We start from the raw sequence: 24296 nt of genomic DNA on the forward strand, positions 1-24296 counted from the left end.
AGCAAACAAGAAAGCTAAACAATCAAAACAATTAAAACTGTTTGCAGAAAAACAATCGATTATAATTTCGTTTTAATTGGTTGTTTATAGCAGCTGAAACTAAAATCAAATCAAACAGTTTATAATGAGTAAGAGGGAGAGAGAGAGAGTGAGAGAGAGAGAGAGAAATTACACAATCAATTTATACTGGTTCACTCAACCTCTGAGCTACATCCAATCCCTTGAACAACCATTGGGTATTCCACTAGTAATCAATCACAGATTACAAACACACAACACCACAAAGAGTTGATATTGACCACACAAGAACACTCACCCTCTTTGCCTTTCACACAGCCACAATCAGAACACCCTCTGACCTTACAAGTTTACACACTTTACAAAGTAAAGAAAAGAAACAATTACAAGAATCAATAAGGAACAGATTACACCTGTTATTCCAGGAATCACAGAGCTCTTAAGATCAGTTCTTGAACCAATGCACAACCTTTAAGCAATCTTGTAAAACTTTTGAATTAGATATCTTCTAAAAACTGTATTTAATCTCACTTATTCTTCTTCTTATTTTTTAATAAAAAGAAATCATATTTATAGCTCTTAAAACTAGCCGTTTGAGTCAGTTAACCATGAGGTAAAACAGTTTTAATTCAACTGAAAACAGACATAACAGTTTTTGAAAAGTTGTTAAGAAATGTGACAATCAACCGGTTGAAATGTCGTTTTACCCGGTTGAATTGGTGTGACAGTTAGTCAACCAAGTCAAAAAACAGTTTTGAAAACTTTCAAACAAGCTAAGTGTAAAACAACCGATTATATCGTGAAGAGTAGTTATTGCAGAGAGAAAAATAATTAAGCAGTAATTAAAGCATTGTTGACCACAAACGTCACTGGGTTTGAACAGAAAATCAAATCAAGGCACATTGAATTAAAACTGATTTGACCAATGCTAACAAAGTTGAAACAATCGGTTCAATTTCTGTAATGGTTGAAAAGGCTAAATTTTTTAAACAGACATTGAACATACAAGGATTCAGGTTTAAGGCATATAGTTTTGTATAGTAACAAAAAGAATACACCACAAAATAATCCAGAACCTTAAGAGAAATATAGAATTGAATTTAAAAATGAATGTTCAAGTACAGGAATAACAAAGAGTTATTCTTCAAGACTTGTAATACACATATGAAGCAGTATACAATTTCAGAACAAGGCATTGTCTTGATTATTTGCATCCATGAGATCCTGATCCTACAGATACTTTATGTGGAGGCAAAATTCCACAAAAGAAAGCTTGTCAAATCACAAGATTTGATCCCTTAAAGAACTTGGGACCTTTTATGGTAGATTTATTTTTAGGACGATCAAAATTTCTTGGAATCCATTTAAAGATACCTTTAGGAACAAGAGATTTATGAATCCTGCAAAATCTAACAGAATGACCTCTCTTCATACAGTAAAAGCATGTAGCAACCGGTTGTTTCGTTCTTTTAATCAGTTGATTTTCTGGTATTAATGAAAAAGGCTTTGAAATCCCATTCTTTTTGCTCCGTGGATAAAATCCTAATCCTGCTTTTCCAAAGACACAATTTTGATATGCAAGAACATTCTCAAAATTGGTTTTTCCAGTTGTAAGCCTATCCACAGTTTTCAAAAGGTAGTGAATCTTCTTTTCAAGATTTTCACAGTTTTCACAAAAATTTGAGTCACACATGCAAGCTGAATTTTTGTAAATCAAATCCAAATTTTCAAAATCAACTTTAGACTTTTCCAACTCTTCTTCCAGTTTTTTGACTCTGTTTTCAAGCCAGTTCTTCATCCCTTTCAACCGGTTATTTGAGAGAGCCAATCTATTAGCTTCCTCATGTGTTTCATTAAATGCTTCAAGTAGTTGGTAATAATTGTTACCTTTGACTGAAGAAGATGAGCTCATACTACTTGATGTTGATGCCTTTAAGTATAGGTTTGCTTCTGCATCATCTGAAGAGCTAGAGGAGGATACCTCATTTTCATCCCAAGCTATGTATGCTTTCTTGGTTTTTCCTTTCCTTTCTCCTTTGAAATCAGCTTTCTCCTTGCTCTCATTGTTAGGACATTCATCTTTGATGTGTCTCTGTTCACCACAGCCATAACAAGTATATTTGTTAGGACTAAAGTCATTCAGCTTCTTAGACAAGAGGGGAGGTGAATTGTTTGACAAAAGATTTTCGCAAAGATTGGCTAAGAATGAAGTTTTATCAACAATCACAGAAGGAGCAATCAAGGAAGCCAAACAATCAAAGCAATTAAATATGTTTGCAGAAACACAATCGGTTATAATTTCGTTTTAACCAGTTGTTTAGAGCAGCAAAAACTAAAATAAAATAAAACATTTTATAATGAGTAAGAGAGAGAGAGAGAGATTACACAATCAATTTATACTAGTTCACTCAAACTCTGAGCTACATCCAGTCAGAACAACCATTGGGTATTTCACTAGTAATCAATCACAGATTACAAACACACAACACCACAAAGAAGTGATCTTGACCACACAAGAACACTCACCCTCTTTGCATTTCACTCAGCCACAATCAGAACACCCTCTGAACTTATACACTTTACAAAGTAAAGAAAAGAAAAGAAATTACAAGAATCAATAAGGAACAAATTACACCTGGTATTTCAGGAATCATAGAGCTCCTAAGATTAGTTCTTGAACCAATGCACAACCTTTAAGCAATCTTGCAAAACTTTTGAATTAGATCTCTTCCCAAAAAAGTATTCAATCTCACTTATTCTTCTTCTTATTTTTTTAATAAAGATATATCGTATTTATAGCTCTTAAAACTAGCCGTTTTAGGCACTTAACCATGAGCCAAAACAGTTTTAATTCAACTGAAAACAAACTTACCAATTTTTTGAAAAGTTGTTAAGAAATGTGACAATCAATTGGTTCAAATGTCATTTTAACCGGATGAATTGGTTTGACAGTTAGTCAACCAAGTCAAAAAAAGTTTTGAAAACTTTCAAACAAGCTAAGTGTAAAACAACTGATTATATCGTCAATTCAACCGGTTCTTTTTCTCTTTGCTTAGAAAAACAATTTTCGCTTTGAAAACAAATTGGTTCAGCTTGTGCATAGGATTAAGAATGATCTTTACAAGAATTCTAAACCCGCTAGAACTAAGCTTCCATCAAAGCAGCAGAGCATCAAGTCTTCATCACAGATTTGGATCATCAAATCTTCCATGTTCTACAATCAAATTGAGCAATCAATGAATTGATTCTAGTCCTTATTCTGATTTCTTGGGGACAATTGGCAACTTAGGACGGTCACCTAGCACATTCTAGATGTCTTAACTACAATCTCTGACATATATTGGCGTGGTTGAGTCTTTAGAAGACTCCATAAAGAGTGTCCATCAAACATAATGAGAATCTTAATGGCATGCACATGTTATCTTAATGGCATGCACATGTTACTCATTTGGAATCTTAATATCAAATGAAAATGTAAAAATATTAGATTGTCAGAGTATCATTCTCTGCCAACAAATTTTCCAAATTGTAGTATGAACAAGTGACCCACACTTCAATTATTTGTGGGCTCGTGAATGATATTGCTATGAGTATAAGGTACATTAGACAAATAAAGGAGTCCAAATCATTGATGTATATATTTTGTCTGCATTTCAAATTTACTTTTCAACATACACTATAAACCATGCAAAAAAAAAACATGTGTTTTCTAAGAAAATAGTGGAGACCATCAAAAGGTGTGGTATATTACATTAAATTTATAAAATTTTTAAGATAAAATTCTTAATTTCTAATTTCTTTCTTTAATTATCAACAGTTTCGTATCAACCTTATTTTCAAATTAAGGATGATAAGAATTTTCAATGAATAGATTATAACTTATATCACGTTTGGGGATTTGTGGTTTGATACGTAGTGTGCTATGTTGTTTTTATTTTCGGTTTTGTATACGAGTTGGTCAATCATGAACATGAAGTGGTCCCTTTAATTTAATTAATTTTTTTGATAATTTTTTTTATATTACATTAATTTTTATTAAGTTTAATGACTCATGGTTCACTTGGTAAAATTAAAATAAACATAAATATAGAATTAAAATTAATGAAAAATGGGAAAAAATATTTACAGTGAACTAGTGGAGATCAATAAAAAGTTTAGATATATTACAATATTACATTAAATTTAAAGATATTCATAAATAAAATTCTTAAATACTAATTTATTCGTTAATTGTCATAACATCATTTTCATCATAACCTGAAATAATTTTTTAATATTTTTCATGACTAATGGTTCGTAGGATTGAAAAAGATATAAAATATAAAATTAAGTAAAAAAATACAAAATAATATTTAGAACGGTGAAAATAGTCGAAACCAATAAGAGGTGTAAATATAAAAGTTTTCTTCCTCAAAATAAATATACTTTTATAGTTAATGTCATAGAAATATGGAAACTGTGAGAATTTGATAGTTGTTTAAATTTATTATAGCTTGATTTTAAAAAGTTTGAACTTTTAAAAAGTGTTTAAGTACTTTATTTAAATTATGAAAGTTGAGATAAATATTTAAATTCGAAATTACTAATTTTAATAATTTCAAATTGTTATAAATATTTTATTGAAATTTTAAATTTATTAAAGGTTTATTAATATTTATTAGTTTAAATGAATTATTAATTTCAAATTTGCTAATTTATTTAAAAATTGTAAATTCTTTTGAATTTTATACTTTAAAGAAATATTAGAAATTTTTCTTTTGAAATTATATAGCTAAATGAAAATTTAATAACTTAATTATTTAAAAGCTGCTATAAATTCCCTTTTAAAATTTTACAAAGATTTTTATTGAAAATGTGAGCAATTAGCATTTAATAATTTAAAAAGTTGTTGTAAAATTCTTAAACTTCTTTGGATACTTTTCTTCCACAATTCTAAACCTTTACGTCACTATCTTTTCTAAATAACTTTGGTTTCAAAAAAAAATATATATATATATATATATATATTAATTAGATAAATGATTAAATAAGTGGCGGTCACAAGTTGCATACTTTTTTTCACAATTCTAAATTTTTAGGTCACTACCTTTGCTAAGTAACTTTGTTTTCCTATAAATGTAAGAGGTATATATATATATATATATATATATATATATATATATATATATATTAGATAAGTGATTAAATAATTTGTGGTTACAGTTTGCATCTGTGGCACATTCTGAATAAATGATTAAATAATTGGTGGTCACAATTTGCATAATATTCTGTGGCACGATTCTTTACGTCCACTACCTTTGCCAAATAACTTTGGTTTCTTATAAATGTAAGAGGTTGGGTTTTTTGTTGTTCAATATTTGAAAGCTAAGAGATACACCTCCTTTTCACCAAAAAGTCACTTACATTATATGCAACAAACCATGTCTAACAGAAGCTTATCACTTCCAACTTCCGTTAATGGTGTAAAACCTTCCTTCACTCGACTCACTGCAAATTTTCATCCTTCCGATCGGGGCGATTGCTTCCTTTCCTACATTCCTACTTCCACTGTATGTCATTTTGCATTTTCAATCTCTATATTTGCATGGATTTAACATTTGTCTAACACTGACTGAAATATGACGTTTTGTTTATTGAGTTTTTTTCTTTTTCTTTTCTGATAATAAATAAAATTAAATTAAAAAAAGAATATTTAAGAGTGTTTGAACTAATATAAGTAAATTCAGAAGTGTTTAGGTTGCCAAATTTCTGCATAATTTCATGCATAATTTTCTGCATAATTATGTCGCAGAAAGCCGTTGACATCACATGGTACCTGGCTGCAGACTTCATGCATTTAATTTATAGATGATTAAAGTTATAAATAATTAAAATATTAATATTTATTAGTATGTAGAGTTGAGTATGAATGTGAAAAAATCATTTTTGTAATCTATACTAAAGCTTATGGAATTTGTATGATTGAATTCAGCACAAAAGACATAATACTGCCCAATTAGAATGTTGGTATTGACTCATCCACCAACCTCTTTCACACTAATAAGCAACCGGCCTCCAACATGCATAGAACCTCATTCCATTTCAATAGCCCCCAAAACTGCCTTAATCTGGTTAAATCTACACACTCACTCCCCTACCTCCAAAACTTCTAGAAAACGTGATCCCCTCCCCTCCCCGGCACTACTTCCTCTACAAAACATCTTATCAAAATACACCAGAAAAAAAGAACCTTTTTATACCATTTTATGCCTTGGCCAAAACCAATTCTGCACCATTCCAATTCTTCACTAGACCTTTTCAGCTCCAGCCCCTACCTCTGAGAATTCAGCTCCACTAAGCTGCAGGTATAACATCTCCAATTCTCACCACTGCCATATACAACTTCCATAACGGTGTCCTCAAAACTCAAAAATGCATAGAACTCCACCCAATTCTGCGTCACCACCCATACTCCAACGCCACGGTCCTACATTCCTTGGCCACAAAACAGTTCTGCATCCTTCAAAAACCCCTGAAAACTCTGCTCCACTAAACTGATGTTAAGACAACAACTGTAACTCACCACCGCCTCATTCTACGTCCATAGTGGCTTCCTCAAAAGCCAATATAAGCATCCAAGAGACCTCCTCACAATTCTGCTACTCATATTTGCAGAGAACTCCACCCGAGTTCTGCACCACCCCCAATTATAGAGATTTGCAACTGCCTTTCCACCCCACAGCCATGCTCAAGTAGGGGTTACCCAATCCACTTACCTATAGCTTTTAATGCAAAGGACAGGATTCAAGTGCCATTCCGAGAACGAGAAACTGAAGATTCGAACTCTGTGTTTCATCCATAACCACGATCTTAGTTGAGTCATATGGAATACTTCTTCTGCATCAGTTATCCCTTGCTTAAACATAACCTCATTCCTCTATTTCCATATACCCTTACTATTACCACCCACATACCTTTCCATACTAGGTTTTGCTTACAGCTCATATGAATCAAGTGAAAGTTCTCAAAGTGGACTTTTAGATCCTTATGTTCAGCACCCAAGATACCAATCCATCTAAAGCATTGAGACCACACTCTTTGCGCAAAGCCACATTCTAAGAACGGATGATGAGAAGTCTCCTCTAACGCTATGCACATCTCACTAGAAGAAGAGCTAGCAATCACCCTTCTCCTGATTAGGTTGCATCGAGTTGGCATTTTGTCCATTAGAATCCTCCAAGCAGTTGTTAGAGCATTGGGAAATCCTTTAACTTGCCACAACTAATTGAAGATACCACAAGGATGACCCAAGCCATGATTAGCTAGGTACTCATAAGCTGACCTCACAGAGAACTCTCATGTGGTATCCCCTCCCCACATTTGCATATCCTCTATGTCCCTGCTAGGTACATTTGCATATTATGATATCTTTAATCCCCAACCCACCTTCATCCGTCCGTTTGCAAACATTCTCCCATCTTACCTAGGATATAAATCTTTTATCTCTTCTCCACGCCTAAAGAAAACTTCTTTGGATACTAATAATTCTGTTATACACCGATGTCGGTGCTTTAAAGAAGGACAAGTAAAAGAGGGGTAAGGCGGTTAACATCAATTTGATTAAGCAAATCCTTCCCGCTAGCGACAGGAATCTCCCTTTCCAAGCACTCAACTTGTCACATAACTTACTCAGAATAGGCTCCCAAAATTGCTTCTTTCTTGGGTTTCCTCCTACTATGACTCCCAGGTATTTAAAAGGTACCCTCATCAGAGAGCAATTCAAAGATTTTGAGTAGAGATCAAGGTCGTTCCTTTCAACATTAATACCAGCCAACTTTGATTTATGAAAGTTGATTTTAAGCCCAGAAGAAATCTCAAAACACCTTAAGATTGCTTTTAAAGAGATAACGCTTTTATAGGAGTCTTCACAAAGAAACAAGACGTCGTCAGTGAATTACAACACAAAGATTTCAACCTCATTCCTCCCTACCTTCACACCTATGAGGAGGTTCATCCTAAGAGCCTGTCTAACCAGCCCGACCAAGCCTTCAACAATAATGAGGAACAAAAATGGGACTAAGGGATCTCCCTGCCTTAACCCTCTAATTGGTCTAAATTTCTTCGTAGTACTACCATTAACCATAACAGACACCGACCCGGACTCCAAACATCCTTTGACCTAGAGGATCCAATTGCTATGGAAACCCAGCCTAGATAATACATGAAAAAGAAAATCCCACCTAACCGAGTCATACGTCTTCTCGTAGTCCACCTTCAAGCACAACCCACTCCTCCCATGCCTCAACTCCTCAACAACCTCATTAGCCACAAGGACACTATCTAACATACCTTTGTCCTTCAGGAAAGGCGATTGACTATCATAAATGACCGTCGATAGAACACACTTAATACGACATGACAACACCTTGGATATGATTTTATAAATAGCACCCACAAGGGAGATAGGCCTGTACTGGTCAAGATGTGTGGGATCTCTCACTTTGGGTACAAGTGCTATAAATGATGCATTACAGCCCTTCGGAATGCGCCCCGTAACCTGAAAAGATTGCACGACATCCACTATGTCTTGTTTAAGAGTAGACCAATTATCCTTGATGAAGTTGAAATTGAACCCATCCGAACTAGGGCTTTTCGTAGCTTCACATTGCCATATCGCTTCTTTAATTTATTCCTCTATGAACTTCGTAATCATACTTGAAATAGCCTCCGAGGATAGAGCCTTAAACTCTACAACTCCAAGTTTGACCCCGAAATCATGCGTCACCTGGAATCTACCTTCAAACAACTTTTTGGCTTCCCTACGAACAACATCAGGTTCCTCACTCCATTGATTTCCTACCACTACTCCTTAAACCTCATTTTTGAGTCTTCTCCATCTAAGTAAAGAGTGGTAATATCTTGAATTTGTATCCCCATGCTTTAACCACTTTGCTCTAGCTTTTTATCTACACAGAGACTCAAGCTTGTTATCAATTCATCTCAATTGGCTAATGAAGTCCATTTCTTTTCAACTTAGTGTCTTCATCAGTAGAGTTGTTCTCATCTTGTATCTCTAGTGCCTCAATTTCCTTCACAATCCTATTCTTGTTTATGTCCATGCATCCAAACACATCACGATTCCACACTTTAAGGTCTTCCTTCAGGAGTTTTAGTTTGTCTTTGAGTCTGGAGACATTGTTTCCTTGAACAACATATGAACTCCATTTCTCCTGGACCAACTCTTTGAACCCAGGCTCCTTCAACCAAGCATCAATAGTTCTGAAAGGCTTTGGACCCCAATCTTTAACCAAAGACTTCACCACTATGGCACAGTGGTCCGACACCACTCTTGGTTGGACATACTGCTTACACAAGGGTCACTTTTGGAGCCACTCCTCTGAAACAAGCACTCGATCTAGTCTGCTCTTTGCTGAGCCATTTGTTTTGAACGAAGTGTACTTCTTGCCGACAATAGGTATCTCCACCAAAAAATTTCTAACAATGAAGTTGTTGGAACCTAAGATTTCCTTCCTTTGACCCCTCGTACTAGTCCCTTTCCTCTCATCTTCATTTCTAACAGCATTAAAGTCACCACAAAAACACCAATCCAGGTTTTGACGTGCACTTTTTATGATTGACAGATCCTCCCATAAAGCAACCTTGTCATTTAAGTTGCAGGTTGCATAAACATTGATCACAACACAGTTGATCTTAGACAAAAATATGTTGGCCGAATACTGCTATGAACCCCCTTCCTACCAAATGACTATCGTAGTAGAAAACATATTTATGCCACATAGTTAAAGTACTCCCCGCACCACATGCACATTCATTATGAATCCACACAACATTATTGTTCCCCATAGAGAGAAACATCTGGCTTCCAAAAGAACAGAAACTTTAACTTCTTGTAAGCATAACAAATTTGCACCCTCCTTGACAATACTTTATCTAATATGATTATACCCCCAACCCTTTAATATTGAGACTGACAACCCTCTAATAGCTATTTAAAATTATACGTAAGCCAAAACAATGTGTTGGTTTCCATAGTTAATGATGAAGTTGTTTATTTGAATTTTCGTATTCATTTAGTAGAACTATCAATAAGTTATGATAAGTAATAAACTTCACACCACGAGTATTATAGAACAAATTAAGTATTTCTGAGAGTTATTAAAAAAAATAAAATAATTTCCTGTGCCACAGTTTTGGACCTATTCCATAGACTGAGTCTACTTTTACATCACTACCTTTGCCAAATAACCTTGGTTTCTTATAAATGTAATAGGTTGGGTTGTTTGTTGTTCAACATTTGAAAGCTAAAAGCTACACCTCCTTTTCACCAAAAAGTCACTTACGTTATATGCAACAAACCATGTCTAACGGAAGCTTATCACTTCCAACTTCTACCAATGGTGCAAAACCTCCCTTCACTCGACCCACTGCAAATTTTCCTCCTTCTGTTTGGGGCGATCGCTTCCTTTCCTACGTTCCTACTTCTGCTGTATGTCATTCTGCATTTTTACTTTTTCAATCTCTTTAGCTAAGATGTTACATTTGCATGTATTTAACATTTCTACTTCATGCAGGAAAGTGATAGCCACATTCAACAAGCTAAACTATTAAAAGAGGACGTGAGGAAGACCCTTGTTTCACCTATTGATCATAATAATTTCTCTTTTAAATTGAACTTCATTGATTCAGTCCAACGTTTGGGTGTCTCTTACCATTTTGAGCACGAAATTGACAGCGTTCTAAGTCAAATTTATGACATTTCAACAAAGGACAATAATATCATAGCTCATAGTGATCATCTTTACCAAACGGCTCTACTCTTTAGGTTGCTCAGACAACATGGATACCGCATTTCTTCAAGTATGTGTTCATCTATTTTAACCAATTTCTTTTTCAAAAACAATAACTTTTGTGATGCTATTAAAATTATTGTTTGAGTTTGCTCTTTGGGCTATTCTATTGCATCATCACATCAGGGATGTCTTTGTTTCTTCCCAAAAGTGTAGTCGTGTCAACTATATACAAACAAGTCTAAACAAATTTAAATACTTTGTTCGAGTCAAATCTTGAGCTTTTCTTGCGTAGATGAATAAAAAATGAGTTAATCAAGTTCAAGTTAGTTTAAAATAGATCATGAGGTAGGATGCATGTCTGCAGTTCTTTAAATAAAGAAAAACAAAAATAGAAAAACTTGTAAACTATAATAATTTTGGCTACAAATATAACTATTGAAAAATCGTGGTTTAGAGAAGATAAACTAGTGAAATAAAATAATGAGTTTCTTACCTAAAATAAGAATGAAGTTAAATATGTCACATAAAGACAAAAATAGACTTACTATGTCATTTATTATTACTTTAGTCAGCACTTGGTGACCTTGTATAAATCATTTATTATTACTTTAGTCTGCAATTGGTCACCTTGTATAAATGTGATTTAAAAGCGAAAAATATAATAATCTTAATATATATATATATATGATCATGTTTACGTTACATTTTTGTGATGTAACTTTTAAAAATAAAAATAAACTACGTTTAAAAAAATATCATTATAAAAAAATCTGGAAGTAAAACTGTGGTAAGTAAATGTTAGAATTATAGATCCGTATGTAATTATATATGGATTAATCTGTATGTAATGTTCATAAAAATACAAAATATTATTAATATTAGTACTTATTATTTTTTATTTAAATTTTAAATAAGTTACATACGAATTTAACAGTTTTTTTAATTAAATTTTTAATACATTTTACATATAAATATAATCCGTATGTATCATTTTTTATTATTTTTTAATTAAATTTAAAATAAATTACATACTAATTACATCTGCATGTAATAGTTTTTTGTAATTAAATTTTTAAATATCTTACATACGGTTTATATCTGTATGTAACAATTTCTGGTTTTTTAATTAAACTTTTAAATATCTTACATACGGATTAGAATCTGTATGTAAATATTCGTATGTAACGTTCACTTTACATAATTTTTATCCGTATGTAATAATTGGTATGTAATTCCAGATTTTCTTGTCATGTGGGACCTAATATTATAAAAATATAACATTTAATTTGTTTTAATTAAACTTGTTTTAATATAGGAAATTATTTTTAAAACGTGGTTATTTTAATCCACATTTTTTAAATTGTAACATTTTTTTTTGGCAATACTAAACTTGTCCACCAGTATATATATAAGTGTTTTCTAAACATAGACAACACCTTTTGTAAGTGTGTACATATGCACTATCAAAGACCACAACTTATAAACTATTTATATTTAAGTTACTATTTAAGGTGTTGTCTTTAAAAATTAATAAACTACATTAGAATAACCGTTGTCTAAACCAATAAAAATGTGGTATCTTCTCAACTATAGAAATGAAAATACATTTTTATAAATATGACTTATGAATATTATGGATCACGGAGTATGGTATGTTTTACATTTCATCACTTTTTGTTAATACTATTAATATCAATAAATATATTTTTATTATTATTATTATGATTACAATTTTTGTTTGGTATAGATTTTTTTTAAGAAAAAAGCAAAATACAAAAATACATCGGCTTGTGCAGATTTTTCAGTTATCAAAATTTTCTAACCTCTAATAACTATAATTTGACCTAAATAAGCTTTAACTTCTTTTAAATTATACAGCACTTATTATTTGTCAAAACAATTTTCACTTTCAAGGTTGGGTTTATAGGGTGACTCAAACCAACTTATGCAAATAGTTTGATTTTAATTTGTGTAAGTCAATTGTGTGGTAGTATCCCTTATAATAGTTATATAATTGAATATATACCTTGAAATTAACACATGTTTATAAATTAAACAGGTATATTTTGCAAATTCCAAGACCAAACTGGAAAGTTTAAGAAAAGTTTACCTGATGATATTCAAGGAATGTTAAGCTTGTATGAAGCAACAGAACTAAGATGTCATGGAGAATATATGCTTGAAGAAGCACATAAGTTTAGTTTCGAGCAGTTAACAGAGTTTATAACCACCCAAATAAGTTGTTCTCATGCGGCACGAGTACAACATAGCTTAAAACAATCACTCCGCAGAGGTTTGCCTAGGTTGGAGGCAACATATTATATGTCTTACTACGAAGAAGATCCATCTCATGATGAAAAATTGTTAACATTTGCAAAATTAGATTTTAATATGCTGCAGGAGCTACATTTGAAAGAAGTCAGCAGTCTAACCAAGTAATATCTTCCTCACACATATTTACCTTTCGTCGCATAAATCAATGAATATTTAAGATATTTTCTCTTGTCTTTGGAATCTTGGTGTTTTTTTGTGTGATGCAGATGGTGGATTAAGGATTTAAATGTCTCAACCAATTTACCTTTTACATGAGATAGGATCGTAGAATGTTGTTTTTGGATTTTGGGGGTCTACTTTGAGCCACAATATTCTAGATGGATACTAACAAAAGTAACAGCTCTAGCTTCCATCATTGATGACCTTTATGATGCTTATGGAACCATTGAAGAACTTGAGCTTTTCACCAGTGCAATTGAGAGGTTAGGCACATCAAAATTACATATATATTACAAGAAAATTATTAAATAGCAATTAAGTTTAATGATAAAAAATAATTAGTCACTGTATTGACTAAATTAGATATTATTTTAAAGAATAAAAAATTACTGGGATCTAAAAGGGTTTCTATTTTTAATAAAAAATTATAAAATAATTTCTAAATTGGTATCTAAATTAACTACCTAGGTTTTAGCTACTAATATTTTATATTCTAAATTATTTACTATAACACTAATAGAGACTAATTTAGAATATAACGTAGTTAGTAGCTAAAACCTTAGTAGTTAATGGTTAGATACCAATTTAGAAAATATTTTATAACTTTTTATTAATAATAGAAATTACTTTAGATAACTTTTTTAGTTTATAAATTGATCTCTAATTTAGTTAAACAGTAACTAATCCGTCTCTAAAATTTGTTTCTATTTAATGATTTTCTTGTAGTGATAGTAGTATAATATTTAGCATAATTCTTCCCATATATAAAAGATAACTTTCTCAAGATTAGCAGGTGGAATATTGGTTGCTTGGTTGATCTCCCAAAATACATGCAAATATGTTATAAGGCAGTTTTGGATGTTTATGAAGAAATTGATTTAGAGATGAAAAAGCAAGAAAAAGTATATTTAATGAAGTATGCCAAGAAAGAGGTAATATAGTTTTATTAATTTTTTCTTATTCTTTATTCAACTTATACTAAGTTAAATCAAATTTCCTTTCCTATTTTTATTTTATATCTATATTTGCATAAAAGAATATAAACTGGATATCTTTTTTTTCAGCTAATTTAAATTGTATGGAGTATAAAAAATAAATATTATTTTATTTACAATATTAGAGGTCGAAAAACTAATTTTTCATCTAAAATCATCACCAATCCTATTTAATGATCTAACAAGAAATTTGGATTTATTACTACTATGTGCAGTTGCGAAAATATACACATGATACGACAGTTTTAGAATCATAGTCTATGCACATGTCGTCTATAATCGACGACCACACAATCGTAGTTTATTAGACCATTATAGGTGATGTTTATGTACAGAACTGTCACCTATAGTGTATTTAAACCTACAATTGTTCAATTTTGTTCTTACTTTTTTGCCCAAGTTTGATGTCGAGAATTTTTAGAGAGAACAACTTCGGGTTATGGAAACTCTAGATGGTGGACAAAGGTTGGTAAAGGAAAGGAGATTATGGAGGAGCTAAAGAGTTTCAATGGAGACACACAATAACGACGACAAGGAGAACACGAGCAACAATTTCAAACTTGCGAACCCACTCGTTCAACATTGAAAATAGAGAAAAACTCATCAAGAAAGCACAAAAGTAGGAAAAACAACATAAAAACAATAAAGAAGGCACATTACAAGGAATAAGAGCAATGACAACAAAGAGAGGTCATAGAGAAGACAATAGTGGAAGTAGGGGAGAAGAAAGCACGAAGACAAAAAAGCTTGAAGTGGGAAATAAAAAAACATATAGACGACATTTATGACCTAATAATCCTAGTCTATATGACAAGCACAAATATAGGTGACAGTTGCCTAAATAACCCTAGTTTATAGTGGCCATTGTAGGCAACGGTTGGCCACCAAACCGTTGTCTATATGCGTTGTTTTAAATAGACGTTAGTTATAATTAGAACCGTAGTCTATATGTTGATCTTGTTTTCAAAATTTTCACCACATTTTTGTAGATGACGCTTTTGTTTAAATCACTGTTTGTACACGTCGTAAAACTCTCTTTTTGCACTAGTGATTGTGATACAACCCAATTAGACAAGGAGATAACCAACGACACAATAAACACTTCACAATTAAGTTAGTCATCTAAGCATCCAAGACAAGGCCCCACGAAACTTCAGAAGGACCTTTGTAGAAGAAGAACAGGACATAGGCCAGAGCATCAGATGTTTTTTCTTTTGGTCTTTTTAAAAGACAAGTTTATGTAAATAAATTGGGTTCACTTTAAGGGTCCAAATAGAATAGTAAGCTAGAGTAGGGTTCACTTAGCATAAATTGGGGGTGTAATTAGCATAAATTGGATAAGTGAACCCTACTCTAGCTTATTCTTCTATTTGGACCCCCAAAGTGAGCCCATAAACTTGTCTTTTAAAAAGAACAAAAGAAAAAAACATCTGATGCTCTGGCTTATGTCCAGTTCTTCTTTTGTTGAGGTCCTTCTGAAGTTTGGTGCGACCTTGTCTTGGATGCTGAGATGACTGACTTAATTGTGAAGTGTTTGTTGTGTCCTTGGTTATCTCCTTATCTAATTGGGTTGTATCAGATTGTGGAATAGTTTCTCAAGATTATATATTTGTACTTTTTAATGCTAGATGAAAAGACTAGTCCAGGCTCTCATGGCTGAGGCAAGATGGTGTCATACCAACCACATTCCAACAATGGAGGAATACATGGAAGTAAGAGGAATCTCAATTGCTTACCCTTTCTTGATGACCTTATCTTTCCTAGGCATGGAAGATACAACAGAAGAGGTCCTTATGTGGGCAACAAATGGACCAACAATTATTGTAGCTTCTACAACTATAGCTAGAATCATGGATGACATTGTTGGAGATGAGGTATGTTAGACATTAATTAATTTCTATCAATTTAACTAAAAAGAGATTGTGACAGTTTTCTATGGAACTACTGATAAATGCACCTAATTTTACAAAATATGTCAAGTAATATTAGAATTATAATTTAGTTTTAACAATAAACATCTTATTTATCTTATATAAAGAGTTAGCAATTGAAAAAACTTTTAAAAAGTTGAAAGAGGTAGACCATCAATAAGTTCCGTCAAATATTGATTTTGTTTGGATTCATTTTTATTTTTGCTATTTTTGTTTATGAAGTTTGAACAACAGAGAGAACATGTTGTTTCAAGCATTTATTGCTATATGAAGCAACATAAAGTGTCAAGGAAATGTGCCATTGAAGAACTACAAAAGTTAGTAGAGAATGCTTGGAAGGACATAAATGATGCATGCTTTGCTCCTACTCAAGTACCAATGAATTTTCTTATGCGTGCAGTCAACTTTGCACGTGTGATCGACGTGCTTTACAAAGATGAAGATAACTATACAAATGCAGGAGGGATAATGAAAGATCATATTGAATCTTTATTAGTTAAAAAGATTTCCCTATAAGCTATAAGCTTTGGTCTTTTATCAATTATTGTTGATCAACTTTGGTCTTTTATTAATTACATGTTGATTGAATATCACTTTCAAATTGTTCGACAAGTTGGTCTAAGAATAAATATTTGTCAAAAAGAAGACTTCTTTCAATTAATAACTTTTGGAAATAGTATATATCTTGATGGAAGGCGAGTTGCATCCATACAATTCCAAGCAAATTGAACCTAAGGTTGCTTGGTTTGGAGGCAGCAAATTATGTAAATTAATGGAAGAAGTAAAGAAGTGAATCGGTGCTAGTAGTCTCACATAGAAACTTGGAGAGATAAAGAACTACTTCATGGTTCTCTTAGCCTAGGTTCACTTCAATCTAGCAAAGAGAAAGCTCATACAAGAGATACAAGAGAGAAAATGAATATAATTTAGGCAAAAATTTTATTAAGAAGTGAACTTTAAGTCTAAGTCAATCTTATAAAACTCGTTTATGAAGTAATGTTTGTAGCCACTTATATACTATGAATTGTTCTTATATCTAATTGATGTGAGATCTTAAGTACACCTCCCTCACTGAGACCTTTAAACAATGGTTCAAGAATTAATTAAATCAATGGTTTAAAGCTATGGCTGTTACCTTTAAACAATTTATTAAATTTGGGATTCCAAATAACTGTAAATTCAAATATACAAAATGACCTATGTGAAGCTGAATTGGATTAATAGTTACAAATTTTCTTTATATATATATATATTTATTTATTGTTTTAACTCGTTCGGAAAATTTGAAGCTCACGTTAATACTTATTTATTAAGTTTAAGAATATTTTTTTTTAAAATTAACCATTTGAAATATTTGCTACAAATGTATTAACTATTAATTTCTATAAATAAAGATAATTAGTTAAATTGAACTTAAATTTATTTACAACAGATAAATTTGTTTTTTAAATTTAATTAACAAGAATAGTATGCATTGCAAAAAAAAGTAAAACAAAATGCATATAAGTATATAAATATAAAGCAAGTGTGAATATAAAAAAAAAATAACATCAATCATGAATAAATAATAAATGTATAAGAGGTTGAAATTATCTAGTTCTCAACAAAGTGTGACAGAAATAACACTTATAAAAAAAATCATTTTTCAAGAAAGGACAATAACTCGAATATCGTTATTCGGTTCATTGAGCTGTTCTTCAAAGACAATTTTGTTGCACTCTTTGAACATGTTTATCATACAAAAGTTCTTCCATTTCGATCCAATATTTGTTGATTTATTTGTCCTATTTCGTATCAATATTTTTCACTTTTGAACATAGAGGTGACTATGAAGGTTAACAAATTTAAACTTCCAATTGTATATATAAGCCGTAAACAGAAGATACAAATCATTTAAGATAATATTAATATAAGTTAGATTGCATATAATTTTATTTTATTTTTATAAAAAGAGCGAAAAAAATATCATCAAATGACTTGCTTCACATTGATATGGAGTTAGGATTACCCGTGCAACGATCGGAATTCATTTTAAAATATAATATATTTATTATATAAATTTAGTTTGATAAAAATATAAGGATTTAAAATAATTAGAAATAACATGCATATTATATATGAAAATTTACTATTATATAATTTAGAATAATAAATAATATAAGTAATAATAATAATTATAATAAATTTATCAAACAAAGAAACATGTAATATCATTTAAACATTGTACCAAACTTTTCAGTTTTCAATAAAGTCAAACACACAATTTACGTCAGTGGGCATTAAGTTCGATGATGAAGTTCAAGCTTTACTATTGCTATTGTCTTTGCCTAACAATTGGTCCGAAACGGTTACAACAATAACCAGTTTAGCGGGATCCGATGGATTCACTTTTGAGAAGTTTCGTGATCTCATTCTTGGCGAAGATGTCTGAAGAAGGAGTTATGGGGAATTATCTAGTGAATTGTTATATGTCATCAGAGGTAAGAAAAATATCAGAGATAGTGGGAGCAAGAACAAAAGAAGGAGTCAGTCAAAGACTCGGAATTGCTCAAGTGTAACATGTTGGAACTGCAAGGAGGTGGGGCATTTCAGGAATCAATGCCTAAATGATAAACAAGTCAACATTGCAAAAGACTTCGCGAATGAGGACCTTTTAGTCTGTTGCATGGATAGTTGTGTGCATTCCTAGTCATGGATTCTGGTGCTTCATTTCATGTTACCCACAATAGTGAAGCATTGCAGAATTTAGTTATTGGAGACTAGAAAGGCAAGACTAGCAAACAACAAACTCTTGATGTTACGAGAATGGGTGACATAGTGTTGAAGACATCAGTTGGTTTTTGGACTTTGAAGGATGTCAGAGTTGTTCCAAGTTTGACGAAAAGTTTGATTTCTGTTAGGTAGTTGGACGAACAGGGACATGAATTGAAGTTCGGAAATCAGCAGTGGAAGGTCATCAAGGGAAATCTTGTCATGGCCTGCGGAAGAAAGAGATGTTCGTTGTATATGGTCGGATTACCGTCTGAGAGAGTGACCATCCCAGTTCAGAAGATAAACAAAGTCCGGTTCACAGAATCTCATAGGCAGAAGAGGGTTGTCTTTACAAGAGAGAAACCCAAAGCCACAGGTCAGATTCAGGATGAAAGAGCATGGAAAGGTTCAGGTAGACCGGTCAGAGGTACTTATGGCAGTGGGAGCACGGGCCGTGCTTCAGCTGAGGTTCCTAGACGACAGTGGGTTAGGGGAACCAGTATTCTAGTTGTTGAAACATCTCCAGAAAATTTCTTGTTGAGTACGGAGTATGTTTGTTTTCAAGCTATTCTAGGATTCGCCAGTTCCTGTAAGTTGGAGCCAGTAGGAATAGAGAACGGGTCAGTGATTGATGTGTTGAAACTCAGGGGAGTTTTAACGAAGTCTTCAAAATGATTAAGAGGTTGGTGGCAACTAGAGGTGGAACATTGAGTTCCGTCGATAGATTACAGAAATGTTAGTGATCCTGCCGGCAACTCGAACATGGAGGAATCGCTTCGTAGCACTCTCTGCCCCGTTTACGCGACTGCGTCTTCTGCAGAATCACCCTCAGAACCTCCTCTTGCTTTTCCAAATGTGACCTGCAAAACACACAGACGGCGCCTCTAGCGGCCGTTTGCACTCCGACGATCAAGTTAGTCCACAGAACCACCAAAGATCAGAAAACTAGTAGTGTGTGTGAAAAACTCTTGCTCTCTGTCTGTACCTTTAGCGGTACGGAGTGCACTTTTTTCTGGACCGCACCCTTCTCAGATGGTGACGCGTGAAGGCCTGCAACTCACATCTAACCACACACGTGTCATTTACTGGAAGGGCTCTAGCGCTTCTCTTTGTGTGCCTAAGTTACGCCCTTGCGGAGTAACTTATGATGTTTCTCTTATCTGGGCAAATCGCATACTCTTAGGTGAACGTCGGGTGTGGCTGGTCTAGGCACACTCACCAAACGTTGCTCTCTGCGTAGGCGACTTACCCTTCACGATGCCACACACGTAATGGGTTGAGGGAATCACCAATCACTGACTGGTTTACTAGTTCCCTCAGGCCACTCTCGTGCAGGATTCCCTGAGGTATGCTCAAGCGAGATCCATGCGTAACGCTCTCACTGGGAACCTCAGTCCCAGTTTAACTGCGTGTAACACGAGACCCCGATGACAATACACCTGATGACTGATCAGTGTTTATTTGCTTCTCGCGTTCTGCCTTCAGGCGTTAGTCTGAGAACTGGTTTGTTGGTGGCCACTTGGCTACTGACCACCGATCACCATTATGGATGATCTATCCCCCGACCTCTCTGCCGCCTGATCTGTCGGTGGTCACTTGGTTACTGACCACCGATCACCGCTCTTGGCGATCGTCTCCCTGACCTCTCTGCCATCTGGTCCACGTGTCACCCTGCGAGTGGTCCACGTGGTTCTCTGCTGCTGACGTCATCGACTACCGATGACCGATCGGATCACAAGCCCCCAGTCTCGAGTCGAGAACTCGTTCTCAGCGAAGAGACTAAGTGGTCGTGCCCTCAGTCCACGTGGCAAGTGGGGCCGCCTCACGTGCCACCTCATGTGCTGCTTCTTTAACGTTTGGACTTCCTCTCTTAATCTCGCGACACGTGGCCCCATCGACGGCTAGCGTTGTGCATCGCTAGCGCTTCTCTTATTCAAATTGGCGCGCTCTTTCACTATTCCTCCATCTTCTTCATTCGACTCCCAGACTCTCTGCGAAATTTTCCTCTGCGCACCTTTCTTTCCTCAAATTCTCTGCTGCCAAATCTCTTGCGATCATCCAAAGGTATGGTTTTTCTTCTCCCTGGCCCCTTTTTGGTCATCTTTACTGATTGCGTTTATCATTCTGGTTATCATGCATTCATCTTCTCTATTTCCCTCTCTCGAACCCGCGCTAGGGTTTTTTTTTTTTTTTTTACGCTCTCACTCTGGTTTCTGCTTCTTCTTCTTCCTCTTTTCACCTGGGCATCTCCTTCTCCTTTCCCTTTTCTTCCATTCATTCTGACTTTTCCGTTTTTCTTCCATTTGCAGCTATCTCGCGATGGCTCGCTTGAAACAAACTGCGCGCCTTATTGCCCCCTCCTCTGGTGCACAGCCTTCTGCGAGTGCGCCAGCTCCACCACCGCCTGTTGCTACCTCCTTCCATAACAACGCCAGGGTCTACGAATGGGCTCCCCTGGCATTGCTCGCTGAAACCTCCACCCTGCTGCCCAAGGGTCATCTCACGTCCCTGCTAAGCCACAATCCCGACGAGCCTTCCTGCTCCATCGACAGGGAGAATGACTTCAATATCCAAATCCGCATTCCTCCTCGAGGAATGCCTATCTGCGCGGATGACAGGGCCACCAATGGGGTGCCCTTCGTCTTCATCTACTCCGCGATCTTCAAGAGGTTGAAGCTGCGCCTCCCTTTCACCTTCTTCGAAAAGGAGCTGATGATGGAGTTAAACGTCGCGCCTTGCCAACTCCATCCAAATGCCTGGGCCTTCATCTGGGCATTTCAGATCCTCTGCAGTTATTTCGGGCATAACGCCTCCGTGGACGTGTTCCTCTACTTCTTCGAAGCGAAGAACCCTGGGGACAGGTCCTGGGTTAGCCTGAATGGGGTTGCTGGACGGGTGCTCCTGGGCCTGTACCAGCAATCCTTCAAAGACTGGAAGGGCAGATTATACACGATATCTGCTACCCCTCAAAGTCCAAATCTGCTCGAGGGGTACCCCCTCTACTGGGTTCCTGGAGTTGAATTCAAGAAATCCAGGGACCTCGAAGCTATGGCCCCCTACGAGCGCGAGCTGTGCGGGCTGCTCCTGGGGGCCAAGTACAACTCCGCTCGCCTCATCAAGGATGAATTTGATGTGGTGGCTCTGAAAAAATATATAGGTAGCTCTTCTTGCACCTCTTATGATACTTGTCTATTCTCATGCATGTTTTTATGTGTTTTCTTGCTTACTTGCATAACTTGGCCAACTGACCCTTCCTTTTCTCGTCTATGTAGACTCAATGTCAGGAAAGGACAGGAGGCTGGCTTTGCTAGAGCTTGCCAAGCGTAGGGGAACCAAAGGCACTGGCTCCTCCTCTTCTACAAATGAGCCCATTGCCGCCCCTCCACTCTCGGTCGCGCCAGCTGAAGGCCCCGAGCAAGGAAAGAAAAGGAAAAGGCTGGTGAAGGCTTCCACTTCGCTTGTTGCTGCTGCCACTGCTGCCTCAACTGAAGAGGAGAGCTCTGGCTCTCCTCTTGTACACCGTTAGAGGAAAAAACCAGCAGCTGAGGGGGCTTCGTCTCTCCAGCCTGGGGAGATCGAGGTGGTGGAAGTAGAGGAAGGGTCTCCCCCACCTTCCTGTGCTCAACCTGCCTCAGAGCCCACCAGTCTTCCTTCTCCAGGCTAGCAGTTGCCTCCAGCCTCTCAACTGCCATCTTCCCCCCCAGTAGGCCAAACACCTAGTCCATCTGCTCCTCCTGCTGGGGGTGTTTCTGCCCAAACTGGGGGTGCACCACCACCACTGCTGCCAATCTCTACCGCCACTGCTGAATGTGGTGGGTCCAGCTCGCGCCCAAGCGCCTCTGGGGCCAGCCACGAGAACTTCAGCAGGGTCATCACCCTGGTTCGACAGCTTATAAGCAACCGGGAGCTCGTCGAATGGAATGGTGATGAGGTGGACATGCACCTGGCCAAGCAGGTAGTGCTCTCTCTGGAATTTTCCACCCAGCATCGCAAGCAACTAGCCCTGGAGAAGAGGGTGAAGGATCTTGAGCACGACAAGGAGTCACTGCGAAGTGACTTCGAAGCTGCCCAAGAATCTGTAGAGTTGATGCGAGGCATGGTGGAGAAAGCTAGGAGAGAGTACCTAGCGCAGGTCCAAGAGACCATCAAGACGGAGATCTTGATGGGGCAAGCTGTTAGCTCTTTGGACTGCACGGTGGTGGAGCTGCGGGCCGAGACCTCCTCCCTACACCAACTGAATTATCAATTAGTGGGGGAGCTCGAGTCCACCAAAGAAGCAGCTGCTGCTGGGGAGAAAAGACTTGAGGAGATGGTGGGCAAACTGTCTGAAGCTGCCTCCTCCCTTGCTGCCGTTACCACTGAGAGAGATGTTGCGGAGGCCTCAAAGCAAAAACTGGAGGTGGAGAATGCTGATTTGATGAATGTGGGTGCTGATGCCCTTACTGATGGATTCGAGCTAGCACTCGAGCAAATCAGATGCGTTCTCCCGGACCTGGACCTCTCGCAGTTCAGCATCTATCATGAAGTGGTGGATGGAAAGCTTATCCCTCCTGCCCCTTAGTCTTTTCTCTTCTCTGTAAATTTAACTTCTGCACAATTTTTCTTATTACCCAAAAATTTGTATAAGACTTGACTGTAAATACAAACTCTCAATGCTTCTTCTCTTGCATAAGTTTCTTCCCTTGTATTTTCTTTGAGCTTCACTTATCTTTATGCGCGCGACTAACTGTTAGCTAGCTTAGGTTCAGCGCGATCTTGGGCTTTATCTTTCCTTTCGCACACGACTAAGTGTTAACCAGCTTAGGCTTAGCGCGATCTTGGGCTTTATCTTTACTTTCGCGCACGACTAAGTGTTAACCAGCTTAGGCTTAGCGCGATCTTGAGCTTTGTCTTTCACTTTGCGCGCGACTAAGTGTTAACCAGCTTAGGCTTAGCGCGATCTGCTTCTTTTATTCTTTCGCTTCTACTTGATCACGACTGGCTATTCCCTTAGCTTGGTGTTTGACAGTCCTCGTGCGCTGCTTTACACCACTAACCAATCACTGACGACTCATCAGTGATCGTTCCTCAATCTTCACCTAGCTTCTCTGTCGCTCTAGCGCTAAGTGCATAGAGAACCTTGGCATCGATCGCTCGAGGTGATGCCTTGTTTTGGGGAAATAAAAGTGTTTCTCGCTAACCCCTCTTACTTTTCCCCAAGGTCATCACCCTTCGGGGCGTTGAGTCGTTCATTCCCTGCCTCACTCCTGGGGTGAGAAGGGTTTCGGACTAAGAGCTTTACTGGGCCAATATTGGTGCATGCCAAGCGGGTAAGGACA

The 24296-nt window shown here is 35.9% G+C and overlaps 1 pseudogene across 1 annotated transcript; it reads left to right on the forward strand.

Annotated features, from left to right (window-relative positions):
- The first annotated feature begins 5353 nt into the window (after window positions 1-5353).
- Window positions 5354-16820, forward strand: LOC137829951 ((-)-germacrene D synthase-like; annotated as a pseudogene). The gene is made up of 8 exons (XR_016517689.1): window positions 5354-5567; window positions 10289-10504; window positions 10590-10875; window positions 12868-13243; window positions 13349-13564; window positions 14095-14233; window positions 15925-16170; window positions 16450-16820. The product of XR_016517689.1 is annotated as a (-)-germacrene D synthase-like (transcript).
- The last annotated feature ends 7476 nt before the right edge of the window (window positions 16821-24296 follow it).

The sequence above is a fragment of the Phaseolus vulgaris genome, chromosome 11 (assembly GCF_051622355.1).
Source record: "Phaseolus vulgaris cultivar YP4 chromosome 11, ASM5162235v1, whole genome shotgun sequence".
Lineage (NCBI taxonomy): Eukaryota > Viridiplantae > Streptophyta > Magnoliopsida > Fabales > Fabaceae > Phaseolus > Phaseolus vulgaris.